Genomic DNA, 19629 nt, shown 5'->3' with positions numbered 1-19629 from the left:
TATCGCTGAGACCTTGGGGTCGTCTTACTCTCCAGGGGTGTGCCAGCTCTCAGAAGGAGAGGGGTGCGTTCGTATATAATTAAGCAGCAAAGAATCCTGTGGCACCTTATAGACTAACAGACGTTTTGCAGCATGAGCTTTCGTGGGTGAATACCCACTTCTTCAGATGCAAGTCAATGCATCTGAAGAAGTGGGTATTCACCCACGAAAGCTCATGCTGCAAAACGTCTGTTAGTCTATAAGGTGCCACAGGATTCTTTGCTGCTTCTACAGAACCAGACTAACACGGCTACCCCTCTGATACGTATATAATTAGCAAGTTAAAAGGAAAAAAAAGTGAATGCAACCCAAGCCTTGTAGAATATCCATATTATAACATATAGTATTATTACCATTGTTGTATAATCTTAATTTAATCTTTTTACAGACCATTCTCATTGGAATGTTATAAACATTCTAATATATTTAACTCTGTAATCAAGCAGACTTGGCTAGAGGCAAGCTGCGTCCCCTGCTCTAGCATTTACAGCTTTGTTTATTATATACCAGGAACTATAACATTAAATTAACTGTAACTAAAGATGGATAGGAAAGTGAATTTCACTTTTGTGAAAAATTTCAAGGTTTGGGGAAATTTTCTCATCCTGAATTGGTACAAAAAGGCAAAAGTTTGGCAAAATTCATAGACATAAAATTACACAATTTTTCATTTTGGAAACACCAAAATATTTCTGCAATGGAAACATTTTAGTATTTCTGACATGAAATATGCTCCCCTGGCTTGCGGGCTGCTCAGAAGATGCTGGGGAGCCAGGGAATTTGGGAACCTGGTTTCCATGGTGCCATGACCCTAAGAGCCCTGGCGCTGCAGCAATTCTCCAAGTGGACTGACAAGGAGCTGGAAACCCTGGCTGCCAAGCTCCTTGCCAGTCAGGTTGCCAAGGAGCCAGGTGGGTGGGTGAATTGGCAGGGAGCTAGGCAGAGATGTCACAACTGACATGTTCCCATAAAATGTTTCACTGTTGATTAATTGGCATTTTCAATTAATTGGCCACCCCACATGAGCTTTGAGCAGGGATCTATGGACCAGGAGAGGCCTATTAACCTTAGATGCTGCACCTGGAGAGGAACCAGGAAATGATAGGGCCCAATGGCAGGTGAATCTCGGCTGGGAGAGGAGCTGGCCTAGGAGTGTAAAACCAGTGAAAGCACAAATAGGCTGCAGGGAGGAGGGCTGCAGTCATGCCCTAGAGGGAAAGGGAGTTGGCAGGTCCAAGGAGGAAAACTGGGGTGGGGGCAGTAATCCCTGGGTCCTGCCTTGGACTGGGGAGTCTGACAAGAGACCTAGAGCAGTGAAGTAGCTACAGGACATGGAGGAAACTCTGGTGGTAAACTCAGAAATAGGCAATGGGGAGGGAGGCACACAAGGAAACAATAACCGGAGATCAGCCTCCCTGGCTTGCTAGTCATAGGGTGCCGGGGCTGGAACTTGGTTTAGTAGGCAGGCCCAGGACCGGCTCTACAGTTTTTGCCGCCCCAAGCAGCGCGCCGAATTGCCGCCCTGGGCTGGGGGGTGTGTGGTCCGTGTGCCCTTAGGGCGGCAGGAGCGTTTCTGTGGCGGCGCAATTCGGCGGCAGCTTCTATGTTTAGCTGAAGCCGCACCGGACAGCTAAACATAGAGGCTCAGGGCCGCCCAAGGGGGGGGCAAGAGGGGCAATTTGCCTCAGGCCCCGAGCCCCACAGGGGCCCCCACGAGAGTTTTTTGGGGCCCCTGGAGCGGGGTCCCTCACTTGCTCCGGGGGGCCCGGAAAACTCTTGCGGGGCCGGGCGCAGGAGCTTCTTCGCTCCCGGTCTTCGTCAGCGGGGGGGTCCTTCTGCTCTGGGGCGGAAGGACCCCCCCGCTGGCGAATTACCACCGAAGATGGAGCGGGACCCGCTGCCGAAGTTCAGCTCGGTCTTCAGCGGTAATTCGGCGGCAGGGGGCCCTTCCGTTCCGGGACCCGCCGCCGAAGTGCCCCGAAGACCCGCGGCGGGGGGCCCCCCGATGCTGAATTACCGCCGAAGACCGGGCTGCACTTCGGTGGCGGGTCTCGCTTCGGCGGTAATTCGGCGGCGGGGGGGTGCCCCCTGCCACGGGTCTTCGGGCCACTTCGGCGGCGGGTCTCGGAACGGAAGGGCCCCCCACCGCTGAAGACCCCGGGCCCCCGGAATCTTCTGGGCAGCCCAGTAGAAGCTGCCGCCGAATTGCCGCTGCCGCGGAAACGCGCCTGCCACCCTAAGGGCACATAGACTGTCCCCCCCGCCTGCGGCGGCAATTCGGCGCGCTACTTGGGGGCAAAATAAGGGGGACTGCCGCCCCTTGCAGAATGCCGCTCCAAGCACCAGCTTGGAATGCTGGTACCTGGAGCCGGCCCTCGGCAGGCCTTGGGTTCCCCTACCAGCCACTGGCAAAGTGGCACAGGACCTGGAATTGGAACAGAAGACTGCCCGAGATGGCATAGGGACAGCTTGTCTGGTGGGATTTTGTCATGCTGGAAGAGGAGGACAATATAGAGACCTACTTGGAGGGCGGAGTCACGATGAGGGAGTACCTGAGTCAGAGAGATGGAGGGGGATGGGGTCCAAAGCATGAGCAATTGACAGAAGGCAGTGCCAGACAGGGTGAGAGCTAATTGCGATGCTTAATTTGTAATGAAATAGGTGCCAGAGTTCAAGCAATTTTTTTACTTTCATAACTGACACAGCAAGGCCAAAGGTGCCAGGGCTATGAACTGCCAAGCCTACATCTGTCAGAGCTCAGCCCTGGCAAGCCCTGGCACAAAGTAAGCACTGGCTAATTCCCACACAAAGCCAAACGGAGGCACACTTCAGTGAGTATACCCCATTATATATGTCATTATAGCCATAAAATATACTGTTTCCATGTGAATTGTTGTGGGTGCTGCATGACCCCCATCTCTGTTTAACTGTACCCTGTTGTTATTAAGTGCTGAAGGCTGGAATGCCGTTGCCTCGGTAACGCTATTCAGGCTGCTCCATGTTTCTGTTCATGAAGCATCAATGTTACTAGTATTAGCAGGTAGTGCAGCATGTTGCTCATAAAGAAAGACCTCAGGCACTGTTTGGTGCCAAAGGCCCTTGGCCAGGTTTATCGCCCTGAAAGCACAGTCCTAGCACTCTGGCTCCGTGGTTACAGGTTCACAAACACATGAGTGTCCAGAGGCAAGGAGTGGTTCAGTCAGCAGTGGGACTTTCTCCTGTCCCCCAGGCCGCACACAAGGTCAAGGTGAGGTACCTCAACATTTACAGACTGAGACAAACAACTGGGATACATAACTTATGTACCACCTTATGTATTTCATGACATCTGTTTGTTCCTGATATTTTGGACAAAACATCCTTCTTCATTGTTCTGTCAGACCACCTGATCCTCTACTAGATTGGGGTGTATCTGTACTAGCCTTCTCAAAAGTATTTATGTAAATATCTAGTTTGGTGTAATTGTGGCAAGACCAGGCCTGCTCTGGTTCGCAGCGAGTCTTGCACCATGCCCAGTGCTCCAGGCTCTTTCTCTCCACTACATTTGTCGTCATCATCATCATCATCATATCTGAATATGATATCCATTATTTAGGAAAATGCTTTCACTCATACTCTAATTGTTTTTCTGTCTCTGAACCATTCCATTTGCTTTATGTCTGTCTTGTTGTCTTTGTTCTGCCTCTTTTCTGAACATCCTTGTACTCCTTGGTGTGGCTGATTTCCTCCTTGGTGTGGCTGATTTCCTCCTTGGTGTCCTGTAGCTGCAATGCCTTTATTCCCATTCCGTCTATTGTTCCTGAATGATTCACTTTTTTTCACACACCCCTGCCTCCCATGGTACAGATTCATAGATTCCATGGCCAGAAGGGGCCTTTGTGATTCTGGTCTAACATCTTATATTATAACACAGCCCAGACAACTCTCCTAGAAATAATTCCTACAGCAGAGCATTTAGAGCACTGGAATTGGACATAGTATTCCAGCACCAGTTACACCAGTGCCAAATACAGATGTAACATACACTCTCTATTCCTACTTGAGATTCTCTGGGTCAGAGAGTCTTCACCACAGGGTGTTCCCCATCTCCTTGTGAACAGGGGGCAGACCAGATCTTTAATGTGAGCAGCAGCTTAGGGCTGTCACCTAGGAAGAGTTCCACAGAATTCTCTGCCTCCAAGCGGCATATGCAGTAGACTCCAGGGCTGCTCAGAGGATTCAGGGGGCCTGGGACAAAGCAATTTTGGGGGCCCCTTCCATAAAAAAAATTGCAATACTATATTCTTGTGAGGGCCTCTGTGGAGCCTGGGCAAATTGCCCCACTTGCTCCCCCGCCACGGGCGGCCCTGGGAAAAATAAACCTTCCGCATCTCAGCACAAACTGAGTTTTAAGAAAACTTCTTTACAAGGTATCACTGGTTCTCAGCATCAGCTAGTGCTAAAAGGCACTAATGCTCATTAAAAGGGTTGCACAAATATTTTCCGTTAAAACTTTATTTGGCTCAAAAACTAGGGGTTTTTAAAAAGCAGAAAAAAACCCATGGACAATGTTTGCTTTCTTTCAAAATTTTTTGTTGGTTTTTTTTTTATTGAAAAGCTGAAATTAGTCTGCCAAAATCTGAATATGGCTTGGGGTTTCAGAAGTGTGTGGCCAAATATTTGCCCCTTGCTGTGTTTGATTGTTTAAAGAAACAATAAACAAAATTCTGCTTAAAAAAAACCCAAAACTTTTGAACCACCTCAGCTTGTGACCAAACGCCTGAGCCCATCCAGTCAGAGATTTTTCCAGGTTTCTGATACTCTGCTGGCTTCCTTGACTCCTATCTGTCTCCATAACTTTGGGTTCATTTAGGTTAGAACATAAGAACAGCCACACTGGGTCAAACCAAAGGTCCATCCAGCCCAGTATCCTGTCTACTGATAATGGCCAATGCCAAGTGCCCCAGAGGGAGTGAACCTAACACGTAATGATCAAGAGATCTCTCTCCTGCCATCCATCTCTACCCTCTGACAAACTGAGGCTAGGGACACCATTCCTTACCCATCCTGGCTAATAGCCATTAATGGACTTAACCTCCATGCATTTATCTGTTTCCTAGAGACTGGCTCCATGGGGTCCCTCACAAACTGGAGATGGTTATTGTGGGTTTGTCTTTAGTATAGCTTATGTACATACTCCACGAACTGAGCATTTGAGCGTGTTCCAGAATCTGGGATGAGCCTATGTTGTGAAAACTGAAATGCTCAAAATAGCACATGCATGTGAATGGACACAGGGTGCTAAAATTAAATTAACCCAGGGATTCTCAAACTGGGGGTCAGGACCTCTCAGGGGGTCATGAGGTTATTACTGGGGGCCGCGAGCTGTCAGCCTCCACCTCAAACCCCGCTTTGCCTCCAGCATTTATAATAATGTTAAATATATAAAAAAGTGTTTTCAATTTATAAGGGGTTTCCTATGTGAAAGGGGTCACCAGGACAAAAGTTTGAGAACCACTGAATTAACCCCTCTGAAGCCTCAGGGAATGCAGGGGAGGGGGGGGGTGTCTCCCTTGGTAGGGTTGGGAAGGAGGTAGGTGGTGTAGGATATTGCTCTTCTCATGTGATCTCTCCCCCAGTGGCTAATTTGAAATGAAGCTACCCTCCCCTGACATGAATCTCCCTATGGCACTGAAATTAAATATAGACTATAATTTGGCATTTGAGAAGTGAAAGGGATGGTAGCCCTAATGGAAAAGCTAACAGCTTGGCTCTTCTGCAAGCCTCAAACTGCTGAATGAGCTTTAGGGTAGGGAAGGCTGTGCCTCCCAGACAGCCTGGCCCTGCCCCCTAACTGACCCCCACCCACTTCCTGCCCCCAAACTGCCCTCCCTCCTCAGAATCCCTGACCCATCCTGCTCCTTGCCCCCTCACCGTCCCCCAGAGACCCCTCCCCACCACCACCCTGGGACCCCACCCCTGCTCCCTGTCCCCTGACTGCCCCGACCCCTATCCATCCCCCCACTGAATCCTGACAGACCCACGGAATGCCCACAATCCAACCCCGCCGTTCCCTGTCCCCTGACCACCTCCCCAACCTCTGCCCCCTCCCTATCCCCGGGACTCCCTGCCCCTTATCCTACCCCCTTGACCCCGGCCCCAGCCTCTTACCTCTGGCTCCCCCCTCACCCGGAGCCTCAGCGTGTCGCATCCAGGAGTGTCCCTGAACAGCCGCAGCGTGCCTCCGGCGGGGCCTGAGCTCCTTCCCGCTCAGAGCCACGTGGTAAGGGGGTGGGGCTGTGAGCTCAGGCCCCGCTGGAGACAAGCTGCAGCTGTTCAGGGACACTCCTTGATGCAGTGAGGCTCCGGGACAGGGGCGGAGGAAGGGTCAGGCCACGGCAGGGAGCCTCAGCCGTTCTCGTGGGGCCCCTGTGGAGCCGGGGTCCTGGGGCAAATTGCCCCACTTGCCCCCCCCCCCCCCCCCGGGCAGCCCTGATAGACTCCAGAGCTTTCACAAGATTTTTAACAGATTTTTAACTATCTTCAGCCATCTCATTGGCTTGGAAGTTTTTCTCCTCAGAACTGCTCAACTAAAAAAAACTGAAACCTACCTATTTTGACTTTCTGAGGCAAGTCTGAAGGACAGTACCTCTGCGCCCCACTTCCCTCAGAAATGGCAGACTCAGGCTGCAGAAACTCAGTTTCTAGCCAGCTTGTGGGCAACGTCCACACCAAGACAGTTGAGCAGGCTGGAGCAGAGCCAACTTCTGGTCAGCAGCTGGGCAAGGTCCACACTGAGATGGTTGAGCAGGCCACATGGATCCTCCTTTCATAGATACTAGGCCTGAATCACTGGCGTGGAATTAGCAGTAAGACTTTCAAATGAGTTGTGAAGTGCTTGCTGTGTAAAGCAGGGAGCAGAAAGGATGTGTGCGGAGGGTTTAGGAGATGCTTACTTTGGAGTTTGACTCTTCTTCCTGTTTCCATTCAGTTACAGGAAAATGCATCTCTTTCAAGCGTGTTTAGATTCAAAGTTGGTTGCTGTCACCTTTTCATTGGCTCAGTACCTTCCCAGGTTTTCCTTAGAAGTTTCTCCAACTTTTGACTATGTTGTTTGTTAAGGCATATATGCATTAGAGTTGTAATTCTTTCTCCACAATTATATTTCCTTTGTCATTGTGCTGGGAGATGCTCAGAACATCTTTAAGGTTAGAGTTTTAATTCTTCTTTTTATTCAGCCTGTTTTCTGCACTATTCCTTCAATTTTATTAGAATTCTGCCAGAAATGAAATTCTATTTTCAAAAAGTCCATCCTGTTTTTTACAGTTAAAATTTAGAATTCTGAAAACAGTTTTTTAAAATTAAATTATTATAAAGTCTTTAGTTTACAAACACCCAATCCAAACCAGCTCAAAGGTAAAACTGAAACGTGATTTCTTGCGCTCCTGAGCAGCTCCACAAAACCCATGAAGCAGGAGATACATGTCTTGTTAGACCTTTGCATCACAGGGGAGTCCACAACCCTGTGGTGTAGCCCAGGGGGTCAGGTTTCCAAATCCGATGGGATCACTCATGTTTGCATGGACTTCATGAAGCTTAACTCAGTATCACAATTTGATGGCTACCTCATGCCATGTGTCAACAAATTCCTTGCACACCTTGAAAAGACTAAATACATAATCACCCTTGACTTAATAAAAGGTTACTGGCAGATACTCCTGGCTTCTGATTCCAAAGAAAAGACAGCATTTGCCACACATCTTGGGCTTTTTCAATTTATGACTATGCCCTTTGGACTGCACTGGTCCCTGTCCAGATTCCAGAGGCTTAGGGACCAAGTCCTACACCACCATAGTGAGTTTGTAGCAGCCTATTTACATGATGTGGTTATTTTTAGTACATTTTGGCAGTCACATGGATTCTTTGTTGCAATCACTGAAAAAGGCAAGGCTTACTGCTAATCCCAGAAAAAATTGGGATGCTGGAAACCTGCTTTCTGAGGTTAAAAAATGCTGGAACTAGAACAGACTCTTTGCAGGAAAATCCACTCAGATGGGGCAACCAGCAAGACAGTCCTCCAGAGACCTAGAAGGACCAGGAGGAAATACTGACAAATTGGGAACCATCAGGCCCGTTAACAAAGCTTATCTGCTTTTGTTCAGAGGCAGAACTGGGTGAGACTAGGACAAAGTGTTGTGTATTTGGTTGTCATGGTTTTTGGTTCCTATGGTAACTGAGTTAGATTATTAGGGGATAGCTCAGCCAGCTTCAGCCGGCTGGGTGAGTTCTCTGAGTCTGTAAATAAAATGGTGGTTTTGTTAGCTGTCTGCTGTCTGGCCTCAAGTGATTTCTTCCTAAAACGGCTGCCCCCAAGGATATAACAAGTGGCGACGATGGATGGGATCCTGGTGCTGCTCCAGTAACAGAAGGAAGTAGAAGTCAAGGTACAAAACAAACAAATAAAAATACTGCTTGTTTGCACTGACTGTGAAAGTGAAACTAAAATCATGGCTACTCTGACCAGGCCACTGGAACCTTTTGATGAGAATACAGAGCAGTGGCATGTGTATACTGAGCGTTTTGAGCTTTTTGGTATTGCAAATGACATTACAGAAACAAAGAAGGTGCCAATATTCTTAAGTGTTGTAGGGGCTAAAACCTACTCCCTGCTACGCAGCTTACTACACCCTGTTAAGCCTGAGACTAAATCTTACAGTGACATTGTGGAAATCCTGGGGTCCCATTTCTCCCCAAAACCACTGGTAATTGCTGAAAGATATAGGTTCCACAAAAGAGACCAAAAGGAAGATGAAACAGTTGTACAATTTGTAGCCATTTTAAAAAAGCTAGCAGAACACTGTGAATTTAAAGAGATGTTAAATGATGCCCTGCGTGACAGGTTAGTGTGTGGCCTGTACAGTGAAGCTATATGGAAGCGCCTACTGACAGAGGCTCAGCTTACCTTACAGAAGGCTGTTGATATTGCTGTCTCCATGGAACTGGCTACAAGGGAGGCGCAATACATCGGTGCATCCCCTAGGGTGAAAAAAGTGTCACAAGAACTGGCCCACAAAACGGTGCAGAGTCAAGAATGAATGTTACCGCTGTGGTAAGCCGGGTCACCAGGCGTCGGAATGCTGGTGTAAGGACCTGGTGTGTCGACACTGTGGCAAAAAGGGACACATTGAGTGTGCCTGTAAACAAAAGAAAAGGAGGCCTGTGGTCTGGCCGACAAAAAGAGGAACCTTGCATACCCTAGAGCAGACCCAGGATGATCAAGGTGACACCTCAGCGCAAGAGAAAGTGCCACTGCATGTTTTGTCTTTGGCAGTGGGCTCACATGAATACTGGGTAACCCTGTTATTGGATGGCAAACGTATACGCATGGAACTGGACACCAGTGCAGCCGTCTCACTGATCTCCGAGACGGTGTATAAAGAAAAGCTACAGCATCTTCCGCTTAAGGCAACAAAAACTGTTCTGAAGATGTATACGGGAGAAGCTGTGCCTATGCTGGGCACTATTGATGTTAAGGTGGAGCTCAATGGACAGGTGGCTAAATTGCCACTGTTTGTGGTGAGAGGTAACTACCCAGCCTTAATGGGTAGGTCTTGGCTTGGGAAGATTCAACTGAACTGGGCAGAAGTGCACCGGATGACTAAAGAAGAAACCAGTCTAACCCCTATACTAAGGAAACATGCTGCTGTTTTTGGAGATGATTTGGGAAGTATGAAGGGAATCACTGTGACATTGAACATTAAACCTGACAGTCCACCAAAATATCTGAAAGCCCGAACTGTGCCATATGCCATCAGGCCAAAAGTTGAAGCAGACCTGGAGCGCCTGATCACCAATGGAGTCCTAATACCAGTTACCCATAGCTCATGGGTCACGTCTATCGTTCCAATAGTGAAGAAAGATGGCTCTTTCCGGATTTGCGGTGATTTTAAAGTCACTGTCAACCCAGTGTTGTGTGCAGAGCAATACCCGCTTCCCCGCATCGATGACCTCTTCGCAGGCCTGGCTGGGGGACAAAAGTTCAGTAAGATTGATCTGAGTCAAGCATATTTACAGATGCACGTCGATGAAAAGTCCCAAGAGCTGTTGACTATTGTGACTCATAAGGGGCTTTATCGATACTGCCGCCTACCCTTCGGAATAACATTTGCTCCCTCCCTGTTCCAGAGGGCTATGGACCAGATCTTGTGTGGCTTGTCAGGAGTTCAGTGCTATCTGGATGATATCCTGGTCACTGGAAGAAATGAAGAGGATCACTTAAAGAATTTAGAGGCTACCCTACAAAGACTGGAAGAGTATGGCCTACGAGTTCGCAAAGACAAGTGTGAATTCTTCAAGCCCTCTGTTGAATATTTGGGACACATCATTGATTCTGCAGGTCTTCATAAGGCCCCTGCAAAAGTTAAAGCTATTGTGGAGGCTCCCCAACCTCGAAATGTAAGCCAGCTGCGCTCATTTCTAGGACTACTGAACTACTATGGAAAGTTCATCTCACAGTTAGCCACACTGCTAAAACCACTTCATGAGCTCCTTGGGCAGAACAAGGCCTGGAAGTGGACTGAAGCCTGTGATGTTGCATTTAACAAAGCTAAGGATGCATTGCTAAATTCTGAAGTTCTAACGCACTTTGATCCATCCTTACCCCTACAATTGGCCTGCAATGCCTCCCCTTATGGAGTGGGAGCAGTCGTGTCACACATTATGCCTTCGGGAGAAGAGAGACCTATTGCTTTTGCTTCACGCACTCTAAGCAAAGCAGAAATCGATCGTGAGGCATTAGGAATTGTTTTTGGAATTCGGAAGTTTCATCAGTACCTGTTTGGGCGAAAGTTTACTCTTCTCACAGACCATCGACCTCTGACGTCAATTTTTGGACCCTACACAGGCATTCCCCCATTAGCTGCTAGTCGTATGCAACGTTGGGCATTGTTACTTTCAGCGCACACATATGAAATCAAATATCGGAAATCCACTCTGCACGGCAATGCAGATGGCCTCTCAAGGTTGCCTTTGCCGGTCAAACATCAAGATAGTGCCCAAAAGGAAATCTTCTACTTTGAACAGGTAGAGAATACACCCATCACTGCTACTCAGATAAAGAAGGCAACCCGCGTTGACCCAGTATTGTCCCAAGTTATGGACCTGGTGATGCATGGAAAATCTCGACAAACCTCTCCGGTCTCATCTGACCTTGTTCCCTACATGTCCAGAAGGATGGAGTTATCGGTCCAATCTGGTTGTTTGTTGTGGGGGAGACGTGTCATTATTCCACCACCACTGAGATCACAGCTGTTAGAACAGCTACATTCTGGTCACTGTGGAATAGTGCGCATGAAGGAAATTGCACGAAGCTATTTTTGGTGGCCTGGATTGGACAGTGCTATTGAAGAGAAGGCAAAAGCTTGTATGTCATGTCAGGGTGTGAGGAATGCACCCCAGTGGGCACCCCTACACCCATGGGACTGGCCTGAAAACCCGTGGCAACGTATTCATGTTGACTTTGCTGGCCCCCTTGAAGGAAGCATGTTCTTGGTGGCAATAGATGCCCATTCTAAATGGCCAGAAGTCTCTATAATGCAGTCCACTACTGCAGAGAGTACTATCCAAAAACTACGAGGATTCTTTAGTCGTTTTGGTCTGCCAGAACAACTTGTGAGCGACAACGGACCACAGTTTGTCTCTCAGGAGTTTCAAAATTTTATGAAGGCAAATGGGATACACCACATCACGTCAGCACCATATCATCCATCCACCAATGGAGTAGCTGAAAGATTTGTGCAGACAATGAAAAACGCTTTGAAATCAGCAAGGGGACAACACTCCATTCAAAAGCGTCTGGATACCTTCTTACTTTCCTACCGAAACACACCTCATGCTACGACCCAGGCATCCCCAGCCTTTCTAATGTTGGGACTACAGCTGCGCACTTGCTTTGATCTGCTGAAACCTTCTGAACCCAGACAAACTGTGCAACATCAGCAGCAATATCAAGTCATCAGACGGGCACCCAGAGCAAAAGACCGAACCTTTAGCCCAGGACAGCCAGTTTTGGCTCGGAATTATACTTCCAGAGCTAAATGGGTCCCGGCCACAGTCATCACTCAAACAGGACCTGTTTCCTACACAGTCCGGACTGCAGAGAATCTTACCTGGCGGCGACATGTAGATCAGCTGTTGCCAGGTCATGCCAGTCCTCAGGACACATCTGCAATTGAGGGGTCTGACTTCACCTCTTCTGGTGAGACACCGAATCACGAATCACCTATTCCTGACTGTCCTCCTCCATTACTGCCGGCGGCTGAGATGCCCCTTTGCCCAGCACGAGCTGATACCACCTCCTCACCCGTTCGTGCTGCGGACCCTGAGCCCATGGTACTTTCGGGTGCAACAACACCAGAAGTTCGCCGTAATCCACCTAGAGACAGAAGGCCTCCTCATTGGCTGGATCTTTAGCTAGGGCGAACCCATGGTTATGGGGCAAAATAATCCCCAGGGTTTAGCCGGGAATGGAGGCAGTCTACCCTCCTTCTCTAGTCTAGTGTGTGTTTTATTTAGGGGATGTTCTTATTAGGGGGAGAGGAATATGTTGTGTATTTGGTTGTCATGGTTTTTGGTTCCTATGGTAACTGAGTTAGATTATTAGGGGATAGCTCAGCCAGCTTCAGCCGGCTGGATGAGTTCTCTGAGTCTGTAAATAAAATGGTGGTTTTGTTAGCTGTCTGCTGTCTGGCCTCAAGTGATTTCTTCCTAAATCGGCTGCCCCCAAGGATATAACACAAAGGAACTCCACAGGACTAACCCAGAGCCAGGTTAAGGCCTTCCCTAAGCACTGCAACTAAGTGTTTATATTTTGAAGGCTTTCCCCACCCCTTTTTGTGGAAAGCTGTAGACATGTGAGGCCTGAGTTGCTGTTTTTGATACTTGACTGGTTAGTGACAGATGTCAAACTTATGGCGCAGGCTACCCTGCTCCAAGCAGGTGGCCATATTTTGCAGACTAAGGGTAGGTCTATACTTACCCGCCGGGTCGACGCGTAGAGTTCGACTTCTCGGAGTTCGAACTATCGCGTCTAATCTAGACGCGATAGTTCGAACTCCGAACGCGCTCCCGTCGACTCCGGAACTCCACCACCGCGAATGGTGGTGGCGGAGTTGACGGGGGAGCCGCAGACTTCGATCCCGCGGCGTCTGGACGGGTGAGTAGCTCGAACTAAGGTAGTTCGACTTCACCTACGCTATTCGCGTAGCTGAAGTTGCGTACCTTAGTTCGACCCCCGCCCCCTTAGTGTAGACCAGGCCTAAGGAGGGGAGTGGCTGTAGTACTGGCATGGCCTGAAGGGGGCACTGCAGAGTAGTCCTCTCAGCCACACCACCCTTGGCCTCTCTGGCACATTTCTTGTGCTCCAACTTCTCATTTTGCTTCCCCTTCATGGAAGTGGAGTCCCTAAGCCCACCTGCCTAGGCTCCTAGGTCCAGTGCTGTGCAATACTGTGTAGCTTAAACACACCCTCTCCCAGAATTGGACTGAAGGTACAAGCCCATCTGGGTGGCAGTTTAACTCTCTCCAGAGGCATGTGATAGTGGTGAAGCATGTCACATATGGAGACCTTACTCAGAAGTCTCACACAACTGTTTTTGCTTACTCGTGTGAGGAGTAGACAGAGAGTACAGGAGATTTAAAAAACACCCTAAAATGCAGTGCTCCTCCCTAGTTCACCCGTCCCTTGAGTGAATCCTTGGTAGGCTCATCCGGGATTAAGTATCTCAGCAGGTTTCTCTGCCTCATCAGGCTTGTGCAACTGCTGCAACAGGGGAGTTGTTTCCATCAACCCCCCACCCCCAGCAGACTGGTGCAGGTTTCTGAAACCAGGGTGTGGAGGCCAAGAATTAATTAATGAAGGTTTGAAGGGATCTTAATGTGGTACAGAGAGAATTGTGTGAAGAGTCATTACGACCTTGTAAACTGCAGTTTTGTTTTCTGTTCTTGTATTCAAGACAAATAAGATAGCGAATAGGCTTATGTATAAACAAATGCAAATGTTTACTTTTACTGTCTCCAGGTTTGCTAGCCACTGTCTGTAACAAAGGTATAAAAATTGCTATGATTGTTTACTAATTGAGAGAGATCCGTCCGGGACAAGGGGCAACCCAGTTCCTGACACTCTCTCCCTCTTGTGTTCACTAGAGAAATAAATAAAGTATTTAATTTTGCTGCACCCAAACAAAAAGCGAGAACTTAGTTTTTCTTCGACAATTTGGGGGCTTGTCCAGGATGGCAACGCCCACGGACACACAGACGGCTGCTACAGATCGTTCCCCTTCGAACCCCATGGCGCCACAATAGAGGTAAGAGACCTTTTGAAATCTCTATTGGGGTGTCGGAGGAGGACTGTCTGTGGGGGACGTCTGTTTCTGCTGGGCTCACGCCATCTGAACTTATTGACTGTGCAGCAGGATCAAATGCAGAGTGGTATTGGGGAGAGGCCCCAATAAGGTTAGTTTATAGCAGTACTGGGAACTGCTGAGTTGGCCAACAGGTAATGCATAAGGTAATGCATAAGGTAATGCATAGGTAAATGCATTAGAATGCACCGGTGCTGAGGGGTTTTTACCGCCTCAAGAGGGGTTGTCATACCGCCTCATGGTATTGGTCCGGACCAGGTAACGATGCATCTTGGTTAAAAAAAAAAAAAAAAAATTAAAAAGAGATAAAAAGGTTAAAAAAGGGTTAAAAAAGAGGAAAAGAGGCCTTGGTGTGTGTGTGTGTGTGTGTACACCAGTGTGAGTGATCGTTATCGGAAGACGCCCAGAGTACCCTGTGAAGCGGAAGCTAATGATCAGGACTGCTCTAACGCAAGCCCGGTAACTAGTGGATCTTTAGGAGATCCGACCCACGGTGGGCTGACTCAGCTTGGCATAGTCCGGCGAGGAGGCTGCCTGGGTCTAGGAGTGTGTGAACCCATCTTCCCTCCCCTTTCCCTTCTGTGTGGGCTACTGACAATCTGATCGTCTCCCTGGAAGCAATTAGAGTACGCGGCTTTATCTCCCAGAGACTAGCCGACGCTCTTTGCTGAAAGGAGGTGTACGAGGGTCGTAGTCTTTCTTGTGAGTCTCTCCTGTATGTGAGTACCCTGTAGGGAGGGATTCTTAGATTCTGATCCGTTAGCGCGGACAGGGACCCCCTCAGTTGGTGTGACTGGACAATGGGGGGGGGGACAGTCTAAACTTTCCACCTTACCCCCTAAGGGTACCCCAGCATATTACATGTACGTACATTATGATCCTAAAACCTGCAGGTATTTAAATGATTGGAATCTGTACACGCGTGAAAATTCATTTAAACAATGCCCATTAGAAGGTACCTTTGACTTAGATAAACTTACATACCTCAGAGAAACCCTTAAATCACACGCCTCTGCTGCGCAGTGCGAGCAGTTTCTGTCTTGGTGGGAGGAAGCAACAAAGAGACTCCATGAGTCTCGGGTGCGGAGTCTGAAGGACTCGCAAGAAAAATTAAAAACTGAAGTACAGGATTTAAAACTTAAATGTAAGACATCCAAATGTCTTCCTGCCCCAGTGCAGCCCTCTGCTTCTCTTTATCCTCAATTAGTTAAGCCTGATAGTGAGGAGGAGACTGCTGAAGACATAGTGGATTTTTTTTAGCAGCATTCCACAGCCGCAGCCAGTTCCTCCCCCGGCCCCCCCTTCTCGGAATATGCAGGCAGTGGTTGTATCGCCGCCGCGAGTATCAACTGCACAAGTTGTTCATTCTCCTTCTTCGGAAGAATTATCTTCTTCCCTACTGACTGACACCAGTAGTCCGGTTAACCCTGCTTCTGCTGCTAATAATGCCGGCTACTTTCTTAGAAGCACGACACAGGCACTCCAGGCTCCTTTAAGAGACTTGCCTGGAGCTGGAGCTGTAGGGGGGTTCAGGCTAATGATAGCTGTGTGTACGTTAATACCACCACATTACAAGATATACATATTAATCTTACCACTGCTGCAGGCAATCATATCATTTACTGGCCTGCAGATAGAATGTTACATGTGGCTCTTAGATTTCAGGTATATTTTAATTGGACTAGAATAGTACCTGATCGGTTTCAGAATTTGCTTTCATTGTTGCCAGAGGTTCGCAGAATCTCTGAGTTGCAAGGGCTAGTTCACATGCTTCAGAATATATATCATGCTGAACAGAATGCCTTTCATACAGCTTATAGAGTGTCTACTTTATGTACTAAGTTTGATGTATTGTGCTTTGTTACCAAAACTGTACGACAACCCCATTATTTTATTCCTATGGGGATGTTATTGTTTGTAGTGTTGTTAGTTGGGGTGGGATTATGTTATTGTTGTTGTTGTTGTAAAGGACGTACTGATAATAATACTACTTTTCATGTTCATGCTAATCATGCATTGTCGTTACATCCCATGAAAACCCCTAAGGTTGACATGTCTCCTGTAGACTCTGAAATCCATGATTTAATGCAAATTGAGATTTGAGGTATTTGTTGTACTAGAAGTACAAAAGGGGGGAGTGTGGAGGCCAAGAATTAATTAATGAAGGTTTGAAGGGATCTTAATGTGGTACAGAGAGAATTGTGTGAAGAGTCATTACGACCTTGTAAACTGCAGTTTTGTTTTCTGTTCTAGTATTGAAGACAAATAAGATAGCGAATAGGCTTATGTATAAACAAATGCAAATGTTTACTTTTACTGTCTCCAGGTTTGCTAGCCACTGTCTGTAACAAAGGTATAAAAATTGCTATGATTGTTTACTAATTGAGAGAGATCCGTCCGGGACAAGGGGCAACCCAGTTCCTGACACTCTCTCCCTCTTGTGTTCACTAGAGAAATAAATAAAGTATTTAATTTTGCTGCACCCAAACAAAAAGCGAGAACTTAGTTTTTCTTTGACAAGGGCAAGCAAAGGAACATAAGAACTGCCATGCTGGGTCAGACCAAAGGTCCATCTAGCCCAGTGTCCTGCCAACAGTGGTCAGTGCCTGGTGCTTCTGAGGGAATGAACAGAACAGGGCAATTTACCAAGTGATCCATCCCCCGTCATCCACTCCCAAGTTCTGGCAGTCATGGGTTTATGGACACCAAGAGGATGGGGTTGCGTCCCTGATCATCTTGGCTAATAGCCATTGATGGACCTATTCTCCATGAACTTATCTAATTCTTTTTTGAATCCAGTTACACTTTTGGCCTTCACAAAATCACCTGGCAGTGAGTTCCACAGGTTGACTGTGTGTTGTGTGAAGAAGAACTTCCTTTTGTTTGCTTTAAACCTCCTGCCTGTTAATTTAATTAGGTGAGCCCTGGTCCTTGTTGTGATGTTGCACTCCATATGCTTATGGAAATATGCTTATGAATGTGAATATAATGTAACTAGAATGTGCTTTATGCAAAAGGTCTCTTGTAAGGTATCATTACAAAGCTTATAATCTACTGAGTGTGGTCATCCCATTTGTATGAATGTATCATTCTTGTATCTGAAGCTAGAAATATGAAGTATTACTCTCAAGTCCTACTGTAATTATGCAAAGTGAAGGCCTTTAATGGTGGCTTGGACTCTTGATGGCTCCCATTGACTAGGACAATTGGTTGTAAATGGCTGTTTACTTGCAAGTTTTCCTGTGTTCCTGTGAGTCAGCCGAGGAAGAATGGAGGCTTGGGGTCTCACAGGACATGTGACCATGTCACCTGGTACTGGAATCCATCTTAAACCTGGTGCTTTACCATTTAGAAGGAGGGGTGGGAATCCAGAGAGACAAAAGATTCCTGCCTTGTGCCAAAGATATAAAAGGGGGTGGAACAGAACAAAGGGGGCTGCCAGTCATGAGAAATCCCCTAGTTGCCACCTGAGCTGGAACTAACAAGGACTGTACCAGGGGAAAGGATTGGGCCCAGACTAAGAAGGAGTCTAGTCTCTGAAAGAAGCTTATTGGAACATCTCTGAGGCTAAGATTTACCTGTACTCAATTTCTTAATATATTAGTCTTAGACTTGCGTGTTTTGTTTTATTTTGCTTGGTAACTTATTTTGTTCTCTCTGTTATTACTTGAAACCACTTAAATCCTACTTTTTATACTTAATAAAATCACTTTTGTTTATTAACAAACCCAGAGTAAGTGATTAATTCCTGGGGGAGCAAACAGCTGTGCATATCTCTCTCAGTATTATAGCAGGTGGACAATTTCTGAGTTTACCCTGTATAAGCTTTATACAGAGAAAAAGAGAAGTATTTCAGGTTTAGATCCCATTGGGAACTGGGTGTCTGGGTGCTGAAGACAGGAGTACTTTCTGAGCTGTTTTCAGTTAAGTTTGCAGCTCTGGGGGCATGGTTCAGACCCTGGATCTGTGTTGCAGCAGGCTAGCATGTCTGGCTCAACAAAACAGGGTTCTGGAGTCCCAAACTGGCAAAGAAAACGGGCTCAGAGGTGGTTTCAGCACATCAGGTAACAGTCCCAAGGGAGTCTCTGTGACTGAACCCGTCACACTTGTGTTATGTGAAGGGGTAAATAAATCTTCTTTATTCACGTTCTCTACACCATTCATGATTTCATAGATCTGTCATATCCCCTCTCAGTCGTCTCTTTCCTAAGCTGAACAGGCTTCGTCTCGCCTCATACCTAATCATTTTTGTTACCTTTCTCTGTATTTTTTCCAAATCTAATCTATTTTTTGAGATGGGGTGACCAGAACTGCAGGCAGTATTCAAGGTGTGGGCATAGCATGGATGTATATAGTGCTATGATATTTTCTGTTTTATTATCTAGCCCTTTTCCTAATGGTTCCTAACATTGCTACCTTTTTTGACTACCGCTGAACATTGAGTAGATGTTTTCAGAGACCTATCCACAATGACTCCAAGATCTCTTTCTTGAGTGGTAACAGCTAATGGTATGTATAATTGGAATTAAGTTTTCCAGTGTGCATTACTTTGCAGTTATCAACATTGAATTTCATCTGCCATTTTGTTGCTCAGTTACCCAGTTTTGTGAGATCCTCTTGGAACTCTTCAAAGTCTGCTGATATCTTCAGTATCTTTGTATTGGAAATTTTGCCACCTCGCTGTTTATCCCCTTTTCAAGATCATTAATGAATATGTTGAATAGCACTGGTCCCAGTACAGATTCATGAGGGAGCCTGCCATTACCTCTCTGCACCATGAAAACTGACCATTTATTCCTGTCCTATCTTATAACTAGTTACAGATCTATGAGAGGACCTTCCCTCTTATCCTAGGACTGCCTACTTTGCTTAAGAGCCTTTGATGAAGGACCTTGTTAAAGTGTTTCTGAAAGTCCAATTACACTATATCCACTGAATCATCCTTGTCCACATTCTTGTTGACCCCGCAAAAAAATTCTAATAGATTGGTGAAGCATTGAATTCCCTTTACAAAAGTCCCAATATATCATATTCATCTATGCACTTGACAGTTCTGTTCTTTACTATAGTTTCAGCCAATTTGCTTGGTAGTGAAGTTAGGCTTACTGGCCTGTAATTTCCAGAATTGCATCTAGAGCCTTTTAAAAAAAATTGGTGTGACATTAGCTGTCTGCCAGTCATCTGCTACAGA

Source organism: Mauremys mutica, chromosome 7 (assembly GCF_020497125.1).
Source record: "Mauremys mutica isolate MM-2020 ecotype Southern chromosome 7, ASM2049712v1, whole genome shotgun sequence".
Lineage (NCBI taxonomy): Eukaryota > Metazoa > Chordata > Testudines > Geoemydidae > Mauremys > Mauremys mutica.
This window is presented reverse-complemented; position numbering follows the sequence as displayed.